We start from the raw sequence: 12,367 nt of genomic DNA, 5'->3' as shown, positions 1-12,367 counted from the left end.
CAAGAAGTCAAAGAAGGAGAAAGAGAAAGTCAATACAGAGGTTGTAGTTGGATGTCATCTCACACACACCATGCCAAAACTCTCAGACTACTTCGATAAACTCATGATCAATAAGAATAGACATGTTCCGGTTTCGATTTTCAACGTCAAATGGCTGTTACTGGATAAGAACTTTATGGCTAAGAAGAGAGCGAAACCTGCAAGCTGTCACTCAGGCACCATCCCTTATGTGGGGTTACCAATCCCTAGCGAGTGGCGCCTCACGTCGGCTGAGTGGTCCAAGAGGTTCGATCTAATGGTCAGATATCATCAAGCAGAGTACGACAAATTGCCAAATCAGATTAACCACCCGATGGCACCACGTCTCATCGCCCATAAGATGAACGTACTAGAAATCCAGCTAGAGCAACAAGGCAGATGGACCCCGGCGTTTCGTTACGATATAGCCCAGAGGCAGAACGTCTGGGAACATCGATTACCCGATGGCAGAATGTCTGATGTCGGATTCCGGAACAAAGCCTTAGTTAAACAAGCCATAACGGACTCGGAGTTCGCGAAAGACGAGTTGTTTGACGATAACCCGTATGCTATAGGCTACACCCTGCAAAACAAAAGCCCGATAGATGGGCAGATCTACCCTGAGCACCAGTCGTGGGATGGCCTAAACATCATCCAGGAGCTTAAACTAGAAGGAACAGGAGGTCGATTAGTCTCAGCTCTGAACCCAATATCAGCTACACCCCTGTTTCACAAACACAACCCACATGCCGGTCCGTCTAGAAGCCAGAGATCAGGACGTGGAGGAAGACCCTTCCAGAATCGCAGCCAGTCGAATGTGAGACACCATGTGAATGGCCCGAGACGATCGTATCCCAACAACAATGGTAGCTTCAATCATTTTAGTCAGCACGAAAATCAGAGCAGACAGTTCATACCGCAAACCAACAGACCAGCTATAGGACCTGGAAGCTTTGTGCCTCAAACCAAGCAGTTGATGTTAGAGGGTAGCTCAGCACCGAGTAGTAGTGGAAATCAGGCTGAGAAAGGCAGAAGTTCCGCAACTGGTAACAAGTAAGTGCAGATATAAGAGAACAAACGCTTGTAACCCCTATTAGTATCCACACCCAATTAAAATCATGTTAGAAGCCCCACTGAAACAATAATGAAAGAAGAGTGAATACTATCACACACTTACGTTTGAGAAAGCCACATGCAATACATATTAAAAGACTTTCACACCCTCCAAACAACCCCCCCCTAGTGAGACACGGGAGTGAGAGGAGGAAACAACACTGACTTACGTTATCCCCCTTTTTTTTTTGTACTCTACTAGTATTGCCGCCGAATCAGATGAAATCCTGATGAGCGGTCAAGAGAGACTTGACAAGGTTCGACCACTAAGGAGAGTCCCCCAATCGGAGAGACAGTGGCCCGAAGAGGTACGATGCGAGATGGTGATACCAGAGTGGGAAACCCTGCTAGAAGAATGTAATCTATCGGATAGATGGAAACATGTCATTACGGCGCTGAAAGAAGGTTTCCATCAAGGGATACCAGAGCACAAGATAGGAGACTTACGTTGGTTTACCCCCGACAACCACTCCTCCGCGCTAGCCGTTAAAGAGCAAATAATGAATAACCTTCAAAAAGAAAGACGAGCCGGGCGAATGTTCGGACCATTTACTCATGAAGAGGTATTCGCTAGATGGGGCTTCTTCCGCTCGAGCCCAATGGGCAGCGTAACTAACAACGATGGCTCCCTCAGGATGATCAACGACCTATCCTTCCCAAAAGATAAGGTATCGTTGATGAAAAAGAGAAATCAAGACTCAAGGGAACCACCCCCAATCGAACGTGCAGACGACTGGACAGGTGAAGATAGAACCGCACACTCAGACAATGCAGAGAGGATCTTGAGAGACTGGCTTTACTCAGACGAAGCACCAGATATCCCATTGGTAAATTTCTTTGTGGACAAAGAAGATTACAAGACGTCGTGGGACGACTTTGCGACGGTGGCGAGATACTTTAGAGCGGCAACAGGGAAATCCCTACTGTTAGCTATTGTAGACTGGAAAAAAGCCTATTGTCAAGGACCAACTCACCCAACACAATGGAAATACCTAACACTGCAAATATAATGTATTTTTCCAAGGTGAAAAATGATTACATTTATTTCACAAAATGATTAAAAATGCATTAATTCTGTATTAATTCTGCATTTTTCTGCATTAATTCTGCATTATTAATCATTTTGTGCATTAATGTCAATCATTTTTCACCTTGGAAAAATACATTATTTTCACAGTGTAACGATTAAAGACTTTCAGGGAATGATATGGATCAATACGCGGATAGCATTTGGCGGGGTTGCAGGGTGTGGCACCTTCGGGTGGATGGCAGACACTTGGAAGGAAATAATTAAAGCAGTCTTCAATGTGAAAGCCATCTTCCGGTGGGTAGATGATAATATGCTGGTGAAAGAGAAAGGAGACTTACTGGATATGAAAGATATCCTCCAAGTGACCAAGAACATGGGTGTCCAATCTAACAACGAGAAATTCTGCGACTGGGAGGTGGAGCAAAAATATCTTGGTTTCATATGGAATGGAGACAGCAAAACAGTTAGACTTCCGAAGGAAAAATTAGAAGAAAGGATTCAGACAGTAACAGATCTACTCACGTTGGACCAGAAATGGAAGAAGAAGGACATTGAGAAGATTGTCGGACAGCTGGGACACATAACACACATCATCCCAAACATGAGATGCTGTATGTGGGACCTATATTGGTGGACGGCGACATGGTATAATGCCCAAGCGACACGCAAGGTACCTGAAGAGGTGAAAAGAGATCTGAGAGAGTGGCTCCAGACACTTACCGAATTCGAACCCCTGAGGCTGGTCCCAGAGGTAGACCCCATTGATGTAGGCTGGGTTGGAGATGCCAGCCCAAACTTCGGCATAGGGATCCTGGTCGGCTCGAGGTGGGCACAGTTCAAGTTACTAGAGGGCTGGGAAACACGAAACTTACCGCCGAATACCCCGAAACGGAAGATCGCATGGCTTGAAACAGTAGCCATTCGATTGGGGTTAAGGGTCGTAGCAGACCTGTTTCCACCGGCAGGCAGGAGGTTCCGAGTGTTAACTGATAATACAACGACCGAAGCTGTTTGTCGTAATAGGAAGTCCCGCGATAAGACGGTTAATCAGGAGTGGAAGAACATCCAGAAAGCTCTCACCAGTTTCCAGTGCGACCTCTTCATAGAACGAGTCACATCAGGTGAAAATAAGGCCGACGGCCTATCTCGAGGCGAAACAGCAGACTGGGAGCTTATCAACGAGGTGATAATAAACCTACCCATCGACCTAAGCCAACTGCTGCAAAGGAACATCCGTTAAGATGGAAAACAAAAAGAAATTAGTGAACTTCCTCCAAGATGAATCATCGTAAGTAAAAAAAAAAAAAAAAAAGAGAGAAAGAGACGTACCCAGGTCATGAACCGATAACCGCTAACACATCTATCACGTCCGTATCTTGCACCATAGTTCCATCACTTGGCAAGAAAACCCGATTCAGAGGGCCCTGCTAAGTGGAAGCTGGTCCCAACCGACGCTAGAGAACTATTCGTCAGCTATATCAAAACTGATGAAGTTCGCAGAACTGAGCGGCAAGAGGCGAGACCAAATCTTACCCTTAGATCCGATAACGTTGTACCACTTCCTAGTATGGGCAGGAGAACCAGTAAACTCAAGACTTGATGACTCCAGTTCCCCATCAAAGACATCGAGCACTCACAAGATCACAGCAGGAACCTTAGCGAAATACGTAACCGGAATCCGCTCATGGCACCTTTTCCATAACCACCCCTTTCCCCAAGAAAATGACCCCGTCGTGAAGAAGATCTTGAAGGCAGTAGCGGTGACAGACGCTGCAAAAAAAGAGTCACCAAGACCTCAGAAACGACCGGTCGAGCTGCGCCACATGGCAGAGCTTCTGAAGGCACTCACGAACTCCGGTAGAAAGAATCAGGCAGCACTCGCTGTGGCAATCACCGCCTTCTGGGGCATGGCTCGCCTAGGCGAACTGATATCGGATAAGAAAAAGTCCAGGCCGATATTGGTGAAGGACGTACTTACCTCGGCGAACTACGATTACATCAAAATTGCACTCTACAACACAAAAACAGCTAAACCAGGGGAGATCCAGTGGTTGCACTTACACCGCCGCCCATCGTTGTTAGACCCCTTTCGCATTCTACACCTACTAGTCAAAAGTAACGAAGGCACAACACATACCGATCAGCTGTTCTCATACGTAGACAAAGAAGGAAAGCGTAAATGCCTAACGAAGTTCGAGGCAATGAGCATATACAAGAAAGTATGGGACTCATCAGACCCAGACAACCGGCTGACTGGACACTCCTTCAGGGTAGGAGGAGCTACACTACGCTGGAACGACGGATTACCATTAGAAGACATTGTACAAATTGGAAGGTGGAAATCGAAAGCTTACCAATTGTACTTAAGGAAGTACTCGAAGGAACAAGCAGAGGATGCGAAATACGTCTGGAAGGCGATGGAGGACCCAGGATGGCCGGCGGTGAGGTTCAGAGATGGAAGCGCAGAAGGAGATCCAGGGTCCGAGAAGAGACGTACCTTCGAGATTGAGTCTGATGGTGGAGGAAACCAGGAGAGGAGTACATAGTAGAAGGTTAGCGAGTAGGTGATTGATCTGTAGCTGCGAGAAGACCCATAAAAGTTGAGAGGAGGGAAATGAATCGTGGTGTTACGTCGTAGCATAATTTAAGCTGTCCTCATTGAGGGGTAGTTGACCAAGAACATTACACTTCCTAGACCATGAGATCGACAGAGAGATCGACGCCTGTGAAACTGAAACCATTGTACAGGGAACAAGGTTCAGGGGGGCTACCATACTGACAAGCCACACGGACCGCACGAACTCGAGCCCTGGCAGGGTGGCTCTCCGCAGGCTCCGGACGTCATGTCCCAAGTAGAGGTAGCAGAGATCCACCCTTGACCAGGGAGTCTTCGGCCGAGCGGCCCCCCCCAAACACGTGAAACCTAACTCGGCAACGAGTTAGGTATCACACAAAGACTGTATGGTCAAATGTATCTTATGTGTGTGAATGTGCATACCGTGAGTGGTAGATATCAATGTAAAACAAAGACAGAGACCCAGCACAACTACACAGATAGATCTAAACTAGATCATATCACAGAGACTAATGGATTTGAAGACAAATAGGTTTTTTTGTAGCGGAGCTACAGATTTGATGCATTAACATTACATTCAAATGCATTTCATTGCTTCCTAATCAGCTAACTATCAAGTGTTTTGACCCAGAATTGCAAAAGATATGAGGGATATAGAATTCCAGATATCCCCTTGTCACCCCTTGGCCAAATTCCAATCCGTGTTACAGGTTGTAATCTGAGAAACTTGGAGGTTTTTTGTTAGTACAATCAACAATCTGCACACTAAAAATACAAAAAAATGCTCAAATTCAAGGTCTCAGCCATAGGAACAATATGCATATTTTTATGTATTTTTGTCTCTCTCCAAGACTGCTCAATATCACTGTTTGTTGGTTTTTGTATTTTCTGCCCAGAAGATATTATATTTTGTGTAGTGTTATATGCATTGTGGTTTTAAAAATATGAAAAAATATGCCAGACAATTGGAATGCATCAAAGGGCCCTCCCATTATTTTTTCATATTTTTCTGACCCTTGCCAGCTTCTCTATAATTTTCTATGTCTACTCAATTTTCTAAACTCCACGGTAAATTTGCAATGTGGCGCAGTGTTAAAAAAAGCGCCTACATAGCCCAAATGAAATGTAGGCGCTTTTTTCGAGCGCCTACATTCTAAAAATAGAATGTAGGCGTACACAAATGACGCCTACATTCTATTTTCAGAATGTAGGCGTACACAAATGACGCCTACATTCTATTTTCAGAATGTAGGCGTACACAAATGACGCCTACATTGGTTTTTCAGCCTGTAGGCGTCATTTAAAAAAGAAAAAAGCGCCTACAGGCTGTATGTAGGCGCTTTTTGGCGGAAAACATCCATGTAGGCGTATTTTGGACAGCGCCTACATGGATTTCATGTGGGCGGCAAATAGCAACGGCCTACCTTAATTCTAAATATAATTATTATTATTACTTATGTTATCTGGAACCTTGACTTACAATTTGGGCTGTTTCCCTCTTGACATACAACCTTATCATTGTACGTCTGAAACTATCTTATTAAACAATTATTTTTCTGAGCTTGACTCACATAGGTACATTTCTGCCCTATTAACCTTCAAGGTTTAACCATGAATTATTTTGTGTGAATCTTTACTGTACTTGTATTGTTTTTATTTAACTTTTAGTTAAGCTTCCTGATAAATCCTTCTCATGTTTTGCAGACAATCAACTATCACAACGTTTGATTAGCTCTTCACTACTTACGTCAATTCAACAATGTGCTCTCAGTGTATTTACTTCAAATGAAGAAGATTGACTAATTGTGAGTAAAGACTGGATGAAGAATCTTGCCTGATCTGTGACTCTTACCTGGAAATTTTTTAACAACATCTATGTCTCTGTCTAAGACAACTCTTGCATTGGCATTTGTGGCAGGGATAGGTTCAATCAAGTTGAGTAGAAACACAGACCAAAAACTTTGTTATTTGCTTGATCTGATTGGGTAGTCCCCTATTGTTTTGTCTATTAAATTGAATTTTTTAATTCTTTTGGAAGTTGTTGTTGTAATTGAAGTTCTCATTTCTCCTAAAGTTCTCATTTGGATGATTATAACTGTTGCTTCAATAAGTTTCCTTGTTTATTGATATTTGGTTTCAAGAGATCATTCATTCCAAAATTCAATGTATTTCCATCTATATCATCCACGCACGGTTTCAACGCTGACCATTTTGGCCCTGGATTAGGTAACAATCCAGGTACCAGTTTGGAGTCCTCTCAGAGAACCTCTCACCCAGAGATGTTCCTCTCTTGAGTCTCACTCTCTCTCGTCTCATCAAAGGTAAAGTGACAAATATTCAAGGGGAAAAGTATCAGAATTTATGCAGATTAACACTCCTATAAGATAAAAAAGCTGGGAACTGAGAAATTCTAGAAATAGGGTGGCTTGTGAGTGCATCCATGATTATTTTTGACACCTATCCCTATGTTGTAGGTGGCTCCTCTCCTCTGTTGGTCTGGCAAGATTTTGTTTTTGTTTCATTTTTTATGTGTCTCATGTCTGTGAGATCAAGGAATTGATAATATATCATCAAACACTTTAAGTCATACTTCTTGGCTCATGTGGCAGTCTTACCAGAAGGAACCATGCAGTACGGTCATATGATTTCTTTGGATCATCTGGATTTGAGAATTTTTACTCACTTGAAGGTGAATTGCATGCTGCATGTTTGAAAACACTCCTCATTTGTGTGTGGGCATGTTCAGGTAAGGGCACTGTAAGCTTCTTTTATGGATGCTGTCGCCCCTTTGGTAAGAAAGGGGCACAAAGCAGGACAAAGAAATGAAGATACAGGCCTTATTGTTGGATGTTTGAGGTCTGACCCAGCCAAATTTTGGCTTGGTGCAATTTGGTTTTGCCAGGTCAGTTGGGTAATTCCCCAGAACAAGGGGGCTAAGGGTCATTTGCAGGGGGTCTAGAAATAGTGGGTCCCTTTCTTATTTCCTAATAGCATCCACTATTGTTGCTGTAAACAGCCTTGGTACTTTAAATTTGACTGAAATTTACCATACCAAGGCCAAAAATCCCCAGTTGTGGACAAAGTACAGATTGGTAGCTACAGATTTGGTCAAACATCTGTAGAGGTACAGTTACTGCACCTCTACAGAATCTGTACTGAATTGGCATCCACCAAATCTACTGATTCTACCAAGTAAACCATCACCACCCTCCCAAAACCACCCTCTACTCATTTAATTTCTATCACCCTCTCATTGATCAACTCCTTCATCTTCTCATTGATCAACTTTTTCATCTTCTCATCAATCATTTTTTTGTCTTCATATCCATTTCGTGTGAGCTATTTATCTAGTCCTTTTAACACATAAGTTCTATTTGGGCTGTTATATGTGTTTACTGACATATACCACCCACGCTCTGCTTCCAAGATCATTTTCTTGGAAGCCAGAGAGCTGTATGGGATGGCAGGCCGCGGGCCGGTGTAGAACTCCTACACAGTGTAGCGTAGGCTGAGCCGGAGAGGGTAAGAATCACCACTTGTGAGAGCGGATGAAACTACGGGTGCGGTGAAGCTGACCTCGACCTTTTGTTGCAGTTCAAAAAGAACCAGAGCAATCTAACAACTTTCTATCTTCACAAATTTTTCCCGCAACACTTTGTTTATCCCATAGATGGATGTGCAAAGTCTGGCGGAGCCTGGAGGTGTACTGTACACGCCTACACAACCTCTATAACCAGAGTTATGTAATTTTCAATTTTTTACTACTTTTGGATTTTGAGTCCGCAGTGTACTTTTACAATTGGAGAGGGGGGAGATGGTTTTGTCGGTGGTGGTGATTTTCCAGGAAATTGGGTACTCGGACCCGGTGATAACAATTTAATTGTTTCGAATAATCGGCAAAGTCAAATTTCCAGAAGGGATTTTTCAAAATTGGCAAATTTGTTGAAAGGATGGGATTCAAACCGGTGCTCTGGGTTGGTCCCGAGTTGTTTAAGCTTTCACAAACAGTGACACAGATAACACAAAGTAAAAAAATAATAAAAAAAATAAAGACCAACGTCTTCACACCAGCTCAGCAACCGATCAAGACTTCAATATCAATAACTCGCACACTACACTCTCAGCAAGTTATCAAGAACACAGTAGATCACGAAACACTATCAATAGCCTTATTTAAATTCAATGAAACTCTTCAAGACAACTTATTTTATCTTAATCACACAAACAAGACCTCAAGATTGAAAATAGACACTTCAAGAGTTTTTAAATCAATCACTCAAACTCGATCACAAAAGAAAGAACTAACAAACTCTTTTTCACACACACAAACACGATGATCAAATCAAAACATATCTGATAGGATGATAGGATGATAGGATTCCATTTGCTAGAAACCCCCTCCTTATATACTCACAACCTTCGCTTCAACAGCTACATACCCTTCCATTCACCCCAACCAAGTTATTTAAGTTTTACTCCGATTGCACTCGGCATCACATCATCAACTCATTCCCCTCCTTTCTCTAATCACATTACAGTAAGTTTCTTTTAATCTTTCTCCACTTTCCTCTTCTCCAGTCTCCCTTTCTCATCCAGATCTCATTAACATCATCTTGGCTTTATTGATTTAGGATTCGATTTCTGGTCTCAAATAGAGTGAGTCATCCAATTTCAATTTTGATCACTATGTAGGTAAGTTTCATTCCATTTCCTTCTTTTGAATTACTGAAACTGAATCATCACCACTCTTATTGTTACTTTCAGTTTTAGAATTTCGATCTACAGCTCCAATTTCAACTACCACCTTCATCAATCTTTGATTCAGTTGGACCTCAGCTACCCATCTCGATCTTGATGTCACCTACCCTCAATCTTAACTCAACACTCTAACCTTCAAGTAAGTCTTTTTTTCACATCTTCTCCACCTTCTCATCTTCAGAATCACACCCTAGATCTATTGAACTGATTCAATATCGATCTCAACTCCTTTTCAACCACAACCTTCATCAATCAACCTCTTCAATTATGATTTCAGCCTTCTATCTTTGTATGACAATCCTATTTCTTTCTAATCTTAAACCTTGACTTTGGACCCTAATCTTGATAATTAAGAATACTGACACCTTCATTTTAATTGGACTGTAGGTATTCTTTATTTGTTTTTTTAAGCATTTCTTCTTTTGTTTGTATGTAGTTTTATGTGTTGTAAATAAATGAATAATAAAATGATTAAAGTACCAAAGTTGAAGATAATAAGCTATAATCAAAATCAGTTTGAGTTGAGTAATTATACTTGAGTCTTGGATTTGAAGAAGTCTATAACTCCCAATTGTAAAACAAAATATAATAAATTGATATTGTAACAGAACAATATAAATGAGTGTGCAAATGAAGAAAAATCCAAAATATAAGATTGATATAAAAGTTGAATCTTTTATAATAACTTTGAATCCTTGATTGAATAAATATCAACAGGTAATGTTAGAAAAAATGGTCATTAATTTTGATTTCCACACCGGCTTGGTTTGTGTGGTCCCAAAAACATTCCTTCCTGTGCAAACCAAAGGATTGTCTGACCCCTCTGGGTGGGTGGTATTTGCAAATAAAATCAAATAACAAAGTTTTGAGAACTGAGTGTGTGACAAAATGGATGAGCTGAGCTGTTTTGCGGTCAAGGATGTTGCGTGGATGTGTGAATAATTTTCCTGGAGGAATGGGAAAAATTTTCCGCACACCACACATGGTGGTATATTAGCATATGCTTGTAGACATCCTAACCCGCACCACAGTCATGGAACTCCCCGACGAGTTGTGCCTTGATAGTTGGTTCCAATCAATCAATCATTTCAACTAATCTTCTCAATAATCGACTTGATCAATCAAAATGACTTCATCAAAAGAACATCTTGTGCAATTTTTTGGATTGTCCTTGTTGTTGTACGATCATCCATCAGACAACAATGGATTCTTGAGATCATTCTTCACACCATGATGGATCTCAGCATCTTGTGAATCTAGATACTTTGAGACTATCCATATTTCTGAGCCAAGGGCTTGCAGATTATTTACTGAAAGTACAATCCTCTATGATTGTGGGGCAGGGTCATTTCTGTACGGTACATACCGTACAGAACAATATCACTGAAACAATAGTGGATTTCCACATTTCTGTACTTAATGTTATAATCCCATATGTGACAGGAAAGGACTTACATGTCACAGGTTGAGGAACTGGTACTCCAGATTACACGTTGTACATTCCCCTCCCTTTTCCTCATCCGACAATTGCCATAATAGGATGGAGACATTATCAACAAGACCCTTGATCCCGTGACAAACTTCCCCAGAGACTGGTCCTATCACTTAGAGCGCGTTCACTTAAGCTCTTTTTTGCAAGAAATCACATTCTTGGCAGTCAAGAAATCACATTCTGTGAAATGCGTTCGTTTTCTTATTTACAAGCATTTTAAAAATCGAAAAATGCTTATAAAAGGCGATTTTTCGAGACATTTCAAGAATTCGCTATTAGCGAATTCTTCCTTCAAGAAATCACATTTCTGTGATTTCTTTTGTCTTGTAACCTTGCCCAAATTTTGACAAGTCCCCGTCTACCGTACGGAAAGTCAATCTACAGTACAGAACTTCACCTTCCCTCATCTTTGCTCGTCTTCACTCGTCTTTTCCCTCATCTTCACTCATCATCTTCAATCACTCGGTTCAACAACTCAACAACTCAACCGCAATATGTCCGATTCAGATAGCAGCAGTGACAGAGTCGAAGTAGTCCAATCGAAATCAAAAGCCAAATCAAATAACTCAAAAGATAATTCAAAAGTTAAATCAAAAGATAATTCAAAAGTTAAATCAAAAGATAATTCAAAGGTTAAATCAAAAGATAATTCAAAAGTTAAATCAAAAGATAATTCAAAAGTTAAATTGAAAGATGAAGATGAATCAAAAGAAGAAGAACCAACCAAGAAGAGCGACGATTGGGAACTCAGTCATAGCTTGTATGTTATGGACAAAATAAAGAACCAAATGGACCTTGGAAATGCCAACGACAGCGGCCTCAAGTCCAGTGGATGGAAAATCATTTTGGATAACTACAACACCAAATTCAAAGTCCAAGCAAGTTCGAGCCGATTAAAAAACCACTTTCAAAAGGTCAGTACCACTTCCTTTGTTTCCCTTTCAGTACAAACAAACAATTTACTTACTTGATGCTTATATTTACAGTGCAAGACCACTTTGAAGGCCTTTGATGCGATAATGGACTCATCTGGTGCCCCTGGAACTAATACAACAACCGGCGAAGTTCAGGCTGACAACGAGTGGTGGGACCGTTGGATTGCGGTAAGATATTCATCAATCTTAATTCATACAATCAAATTTCAATACTCATATATCATTCATTCTAATTCTTTGATTATAGCAAGGCCATCGTGATGCAAAGCCAATTCGAAAAAACGGTTTTCCAGCATATCAAGCGGTATTGCCACTTATGCCAGAGAAGCACTTACGAGCCAATGGTAACAAAGGTTTTGGAACTCAGACCAACAAGAAGAAACAAACCTCGCTGAGTGGATCAGACAAGGAAAATGAATGTATGTTTCTTTCATTTCATCTGTACA

Source organism: Melampsora larici-populina (genome assembly GCF_000204055.1).
Source record: "Melampsora larici-populina 98AG31 unplaced genomic scaffold MELLAscaffold_70, whole genome shotgun sequence".
NCBI lineage: Eukaryota > Fungi > Basidiomycota > Pucciniomycetes > Pucciniales > Melampsoraceae > Melampsora > Melampsora laricis-populina.
This window is presented reverse-complemented; position numbering follows the sequence as displayed.